The sequence below is a fragment of the Corvus brachyrhynchos genome, unplaced genomic scaffold (genome assembly GCF_000691975.1).
Source record: "Corvus brachyrhynchos isolate BGI_N302 unplaced genomic scaffold, ASM69197v1 scaffold115, whole genome shotgun sequence".
NCBI classification, from domain to species: domain Eukaryota; kingdom Metazoa; phylum Chordata; class Aves; order Passeriformes; family Corvidae; genus Corvus; species Corvus brachyrhynchos.
In genome coordinates this window covers 10309802-10315933 of record NW_008239553.1, presented here as the reverse complement: position 1 = coordinate 10315933, position 6132 = coordinate 10309802, and positions in this window count along the sequence as shown.

The window sequence follows — 6132 nt, the reverse complement described above, 5'->3', positions numbered from 1 at the left end:
TGGGATTTTTACTTTTCCATGTCGGGGAAAGCGATTACGCTAGGAAACGCGATGTATTGCGACAGGGAAGTTATTGTTCTTAGTGTGGATTGGGGTGGTCATCTTAAAACACGTGTTAGCAGGTCGTACGTAGAAGAATCAGGAGTGATTCATCCCTGTCAGTAGCCGTTGTGAGTGCACACTGCGTGTTTTTCTCATGATGTCTTTTTCCGTTGTAGAAAAAGACCTTTGTCTGGCTGAAGGAGAGTTTTTTGTTTAAACACAGGGAATATCTTGAACACAACTAACGTTTTTTGGTTTTTTTTTAGTGGCTCTTAAACGGCCTTACAGAAAGTGAAATCTCAAACGTTTTATATTTCCTTAGTCCATTCAGACTAAAATACACCCACCCGGCATTTTAGTCTGTTTTTCCTGTGTGTGGCAGGAAAGCATTGTTTCAGGTAATGTATCAGCATTTACGGAGAGGGCCCAGAGCAAATTAGATGGAAGAATAGGACAGTTTCTTACTTCCCCTCTAAAGGAGTGGCGTTGTACAGGGTGCTTTGCGTTTCTCTGCATCTCTGCCTCCAAGTGCCCATTCACATAAGTGTTGTAATGCCACAGCCATGTTTCTGTTTTGGGAGGAGTCAATAAAGTTAGAATGGAGAGTCACTTATTTCACTAACTGGGGCTTTATATGAGTGCAGAGGTACAGAATTAGGAATTAAATCAAATATCTTAAGGTTCTGATGACACGCTTAACAGAGCCCTACTTAAAGGGGTTTTGGACTGAGGCTTTGGTTTGGATAAACACGTTGCTTTTTGTGTTGCTTCATAATAACAGTGTGGGATGCAACTATTCCACAGCAGTTACTAAATGCTTTCTAGATCACCTCTGAAAAACAAGCTAGAGCAAATACTAGTCATTTTGTTCAGAAATATATATACTTAGAAAATCTGTAATATTTTTTATCTCTCCCCATGTTGGTTGTGTTTAACATTTAAACCTTGCTTAGCTTGCAGGCCATTTTGGAGAAAACTGTAGAGGTCTGAGAAAGTGGTCATTTTCACTGGGGAGACCAGTTGGCTTGGAATAGAAGATTTTTCTTTTAGGGAGCTTTTTTGGATGACAAGAAGTAATATAAACAGCACCTTTGTTGGGTGACAAACTAGGAGGTTGTTTTTGGCTTAAATATCCACACATCATGTAGAGACCAATGCACAAGCCTGTGTGATAGTACTGACTTTAACACACAGGTTTGCCGCATATATTTTCTTCAGCCTGCACAGCTGTTTTGTGCAGCTTACTCTAGACTAAGGGTACAGACTTTTTGTGGTGCAAAACAACTGTTTTGGGAAAATATTGAAGGGAAGTTAAAATCAGATAAAATCAAATCAAACTAGATCAGCCGTACTGTCACTGTTCCTATGACACTTCACATATGTATTCTTAAAACACATGAAGTTTGTTTGTGCATTAAGACTTGAGGGGTTTTGCAGTAAGTTTTAACTTTGTTTAGTGTAACAGTAGTAAGTATTGTAACTGTTTGCTTCATAAGGAACGTCACTGTTTTAGAAATGGTTATGATGCTTTGCAGGTTTTTAAATAAAATGTCTGGTATGTAAGCAGAGATACTAAGGATATTAATCCTGTGACACTGGTAGAATTATGACACTGCCCTGAGTAGATGATGGAATTGTCAGTTTAAAACTCATCAGTTACCAGCAATTTTTATTACACTTACATTCTACTTACGATATATCCCTTCACCCCTTTATTTAAAAAAATGGGGTTAGTAAAACAGAAGGTTAAAAGAGTACTATGATTTAAAAAGAAATTACAGCATTAACGGACAGTACACTGCAGCCAGGACAGTACAATCTCAGTCCTTATTGGGACTTTTAGGAGTCAGAGATGATAAAGAGCAGGGCAGCAATGTCTGGGTGATGGTGACCCTTGTTTCGTAGTAGTTGTGAGTTCTGTGTCATCTCAGGGCTGGAATCAAGTGTCTAAGGCCATCTCTCTACATTTGCTTAGTTCTAAATCAGAGGCAGCGTGCTCCTGGTAGACAAAGCTCCATCCCAGCAGGGATCGCACCATGACAGGATTAATGAGTCTCAATGGATTTTACCAAACCTTAGAACCATACAGATATCCCTGTACTCTCTCCAAGTTTCAGAAGATCGGTGCAGATGGCTCTGCATGTTGTTTGGTTCCACCAGGACTTAAGTCAGAAGTGCAGTGTAGAAAACAGCTGAGCTCCTTCTGGGCCAAAGTTGAACCTGGAATATTATAGCCGTGTTTATGTAGCGCTTGCCTTAGTTAGTAGCTCAGGCTGGTTTTGAGCTGGGTCTGCATAAACTTAGACGTTTTGCCATCCATCATACAATTAATCTGCAGCTTGGAGAAATGGCTCAAGGCTAATAAAGTGTGCACCTATGTTACTGTGTTAACTTGGATCAAGGGTGCGCTCTTGAAGGAAGTCTGACTGTCGTCATCACTTGGGAAATTTATTTCCTGTTGGTTTGCGCTATTCCAGTGGATAAGCTGGATTCCTTTTGGATGAAAATATATTGAAAAATGCGCTCTTACCTACAAACTGGTATTTGGTTTAGTGGGGCAGACATGAGGGTCTCATTAGTTTTGTTTAACAGACTTGTTCCTATTGTATTGCTTGCTGGCACAGACACAGTCTAAAATGACTGCACTTTGAGTCTGAGACCTGACATAAATGCATCATTTGGGGGGTTAAAGATGTCACTATTTCAGTATTTTGAGTGGCATCAGGCCAGCTGATCACTGCTTTTCTTTCTCCTGTATTTTTGTGACCACTGTAACATTCACAGAGATTAAACTTCTGCTTAAAGAGCTGCTGCTAGTTAAACTGCAGCTGTCAAGAATGCTGCTTACATTCATTTTCACTAGAGGTAATACTTCCACAAGTCAGCTGAGGCTTTAAAAATATGTCAGAACTGTTTACTTTCTTACTTAGACTTTTGAATAAATCGGGGGAGTTGGAACATCACCATACATATTACTGACACCACAGTAAATGTATCAGAAACTGATCACTGAACTGTACTGGCAGGATAGGAGGACAGTGTGCAGAGAAGTTCAAGGTGCTGTTCCTGAGATGTCTACAAGTGTGTTCTACATAGATCCAGCTTAGCATCTCCTAACTTTTCATACCTAAACTTACATTTGTAGTTGCTTAGAAATTTGATGCAGAGCCCCTTTTACTGTTGGAAGAGTATCTAGATTTCCGGTGTGTTCTCTAGCTCCTGACAGAAAAGAATGTGTTAGGCAGTTCCCTTCATTGTAGCATCTTGGATGCATCTTCCTCCCTTGTCCAGATCTCTCACTTCTCCAGTGAGCAGTTTCATTCCTGGTATCTGTTGATCCTCACAGCTTTCATAATGGAACAGAATTAAACTGTTCTCTCTGCTGGTTTCACATCAGTAGTTACACAGAGTAGCGAGAAAGAGACCAAGGCCTTAGTTGTAGTTTTGATCTTAAATGCCACAGGCAGCAGAGTTGCTAGGATGGACCCATGTAAGAATTAAGTCAGTAAGAGGGCAGCTTTCTAGCTGCTGTGCAAGTAATTGTACAAATATTGGGGGCGTGAGGGGAGAGAGAATGGAGTGCTTTGAAATGAACTGTAGAAGCCCTATGTATAACAGTGTTTCACATCATCTGCCCGGAACACTGAAAGACTAAGTTTGTTCTCTTCTTACTGCCTTTTTCCTTTTATGCAGTAACAGTTACTTTGTTGACTGCTAAATTTTTGCTTTTTAAATTATAAAAAATACCCAACCAAACAATTGCTTCTCTGTGCATATGTAACATCCACTGGGTATGGTATGTTTTAGCATCTTTTAATTTAAAGAACTGTTGCACCTCTTAGTTCTGAGGCCTTTTTTGTTGGCATCTCCAAAATGGTGGCTCAGATAAAGTGCTTATCAGAGTGAGAGACGGGATTGCACCTACAGGCAGCCTGAAAAATTACTTCCCCAATTGTTCTTTTATGTTTTACTGACCATGCCTTAACATCTTGTGGACCTCTGATGGTGTAACTGTCATAGCCTGTTTAGAACCATTTCAGATGCAGTAGCTTATTGTTTGTACCATCTGCCCCAAAAGAGCTTTGAATTTTATCCATTTGTTTTACGATCTTTTAATATAGATAAGAACCGAGAGCCTTAAAGATCTTAATTTTGGGCTTTTTCTGTTGGTTTGTTGTTTTTTTGTTTTTTGTTTTTTGTTTTGTTTTGTTTGGTTTTTTTTTCATGTGAAAGTTTCAAGTAGTGATACCAAGGCAGATAAGGGAGTTCTGTTCCCTTCCATACCATACAAGTTCCGGATTCTAGATGAATATCAGCTGATGTGCACGTAGTCTGAAGAGACAATAAGCAACTTTTTAAAAAAGAAAATGGTGTACATCTTTGCTGCTTTTCTTTGCCTATACAGTTTTAAAAATTCAGGAATTACAGAAAGGAAATGTGTTCTTAGGCATATGAATTCTAAAAGGGAGGGGAAGTTTTATGTTTATTATATTGCATTAAAACTTTCTGAACTGTGGAAAAAATGTTTGCATTTGTTCTCTTGTTTCTTCTGCCATCTTAGACCTTGTGTCACAGGAGTATTCATTGTTTTGCCTGGCGAGATACTGATAAATGCCCTTTGGGGCCAATTAATGAATGCCCTCATCACATACCTTGTGTAATTGATGTAGTTGTAAATGTTTCCTTGAATGAATTATGTGATAGGGTTATATATGTGTTCTTAGACCAGAATAAATAAGTTCTGATGTTAGAAGGTATTACCAGGTACATTTGGGTTTCTCTTTAATCCTTTCCAGTCCATTATATACGTTGATCTCTTATAGCTGTTTCCAGAGTGTGAGGGAACAAAAGTTTTTTCTGTGTGATTCTGTTACTATAATTTTTTAGATCTTTCAGATGTACCTACTATTATGGTAGAGTACTGATGGTATCTTTTAGTTCTAGTGTTTAAGACTATCATTAGTGGCTTGCTCTTGAAGAAATCTGGGAGGCACATCTCTCTTCAGCAAAACTTGATTTCTGTTCTTTGTGGGTTCAGTGCCATTGTGTTCCTGGCTTGAAGAAAGCACATTATAATCTACAGTTCTGTTGTATGTATCAGAATTTTGCTTACCATAACTCTGTTTCTCGAGACAGCCTTGCTTCAATTTTGACTCCTAGCTGCCTGTTAGGAAAGCAGTTGCAGTGCGGATCTGATGCTGGAGGTTGTAAGGCAGCCTGTACAGTCCAATGAGAAACTCAAACGTTTCTGCCAGCAGCTAACTGGGTTCCTCTCACTTGTGATACTGTGTCTCTGTGATTCATATCCACATGATCCACTGTGTTTGAACTTCTCCAATGCTTCCTCACTGCAGTGTGAATGTACGTACATGCTCGGCAGTAATATTGTGAGCAGTTTGGGGTTTTTTAGAACTGAGGGCCAACCTTCTGTGAAGACTTGACTGTGTAAGGTTACTGAAATAATATTGGAAGCAAGAATGCATGCCTTAGTTGTATTAAGGGTGATATTGAGTGCTTTATGACTGGGTGGTGTCTGTTTCAGGGTCAGTAATATGCATATAAAATAATAACAATCTGAATAGAAAATGGTGTTTGAAATGATCTTTACTCTCCATGGGGGCATGTTGACACTCAGCTCATGGGCTAATGTCCAAGTTGTGCTCTAGGAGATTGGTGGACTGGTATGTTAAAAATAGATCACAGAACCCTCTTTCAAGCTTTTAACTCTCTCTCTGCTGGAATTTGAGGATGTCCCCAATGTCATCTTAAATACAACTCCTGTTAGTGCTGAGCAGTGCAATGGCCCAGTTCTTCCTGGCGTCTTGTTCTACAGTTGTGTTGTGTGTGATCATTTCTTGTACAACAGAACTACTTGCTTTATTGAAATTGTATTACAAGATTACTTTTGCTTTTGTATACTGCAAACATAGCTTTATTTTAAAGAAACTGTGCAAACTGTTCAATGCTATTTATTGGTATGAGGAGTCAGATATAGCTTTGTTTTTCACTTCATTCTGAAACACTTCCTTAGAAGTGCTGTTTTTAATTGAGAAAGAAGACTTCTACTACATCTGTAACTTAATGAATAGC